General features: G+C 43.5%; 1 protein-coding gene across 1 annotated transcript in view; it reads right to left on the bottom strand.

The window, feature by feature from the left end:
* LOC101845019 overlaps positions 1–1,235 on the bottom strand; it is a gene marked incomplete in the record, with an annotated part of 30,387 nt that extends 29,152 nt beyond the window's left edge. The window contains 1 exon segment of the mRNA XM_013085406.2: positions 1,028–1,235.
* Positions 1,236–1,428: the final 193 nt, after the last annotated feature.

Below are 1,428 nucleotides of genomic sequence, written 5' to 3'. Positions count from 1 at the left end.
TATACACACACGAACGGTTGAGATATCTGTTGTAAGTGTTGTAACATGGAAAACACACGTACATCCTATTTTCCTCGCTGTTAGTAACCACCAGAGTGTTCACTTTCACGAGAACTTATTCGCACTTTAAGAAATGAGAAGCTTACGGGAAAAGCTGGCACAGTCACAAATTGGGATCCAATGGTGATATAATATCAATTCCAAAAGTTGGTACATTTGAAACTTCACTTCCATTCGTGTATTGATTGATACTCTTTTTTTTTTTTTTTTTTGTAAAGTGTTTTACGGCGCTCGCTACTGCATAAGGTCATATGAGCACGCGGGACACACCTTATATTTTCAGTTGGTAGGAAATTTTGAATTTTGCCCGGGGGGCGGCCGAAGCCTACTCTTATCGATTTTAGACCACCAAGGGATCTTAACGTGCGCAACTTGCACACGGGCCATCTTAGATTTTTCGCCTTTGTCCGAGAAGGCTAGGTGTAGATCTTTCCTACCAGAAGATCAGGGGTGTGGCAGAAAGACAACAGTAAGGAGGAGCCAAGGAGTAGCAATAGAAGATTGATACTCATTTTTGTTTGATTCAACTAACAATAAGATAAACCGACACTCAAATGAAATGAAGTTTTTATTTTACAAACTTTTAAAATTGATATACCCACGATTTCCAGTTTGAGATTATGCCCATTCCTCACACGGACTTCTAAAAAAGTGCCAAACACCATGTTTTGATTATTTTTGTAAGAGTTTCACGGCACTTCCAACACAATTAGGTAACATAAGTACCACAGATTAGATGTGTTACAAGAGAGTAACAAACACATACAAATAAGGAGAAAGAATAACGACTATAAATGTTTGACAGGAAAGAAGTAGCACACCACATCACAGCACCCACCAAGCACCCACTACAAGCTTTTAAAATTTAATTGATATTGATTATCCTCATGATTTCCATTCTGTGACAGTGCCCGTTTCGCCCGTAGATTTAAAAAAAGACACAAAAGGAAACGAAACACCAGCTCACCCGGATCCAGAGATATCCGTAGAGCACAGAAAGCAAAAAATAAAACAGGAGCTGTCAACACGAAGTATCCTGCCAGACCGAAGCAGCAATATCTCTGAACGTTTAATGCCAGCGATCGCAGAGCGCTGATCCCACCAGTACAGAGACGCAGCATGAAATCTCAATCAGGCGCTCGGCGAGCCAGACCGGGGTCTCGTCAGAACCGGGTAGACCCTTGGCACAGGCCCTCTGATGTGTGACACGCAGGTCCACCCTGTTGCCTCTCTCGTGGAGCGCTCTGCTACCTATACTTAGATAACCCCTCCACCCTCCACCTCCTCCCCCCCACCCCACCCCATCACCTTGGATTCTCTCTTTCACCCTTCCCCCTCTCTCCCTTTCTTGACCACCTCTCCTTCTCT

Source organism: Aplysia californica, unplaced genomic scaffold (assembly GCF_000002075.1).
Source record: "Aplysia californica isolate F4 #8 unplaced genomic scaffold, AplCal3.0 scaffold00371, whole genome shotgun sequence".
In the NCBI taxonomy this organism is placed as follows: domain Eukaryota; kingdom Metazoa; phylum Mollusca; class Gastropoda; order Aplysiida; family Aplysiidae; genus Aplysia; species Aplysia californica.
Note: the sequence above shows the minus strand (reverse complement) of the source record. Positions and strands in the feature narration are given on the sequence as shown.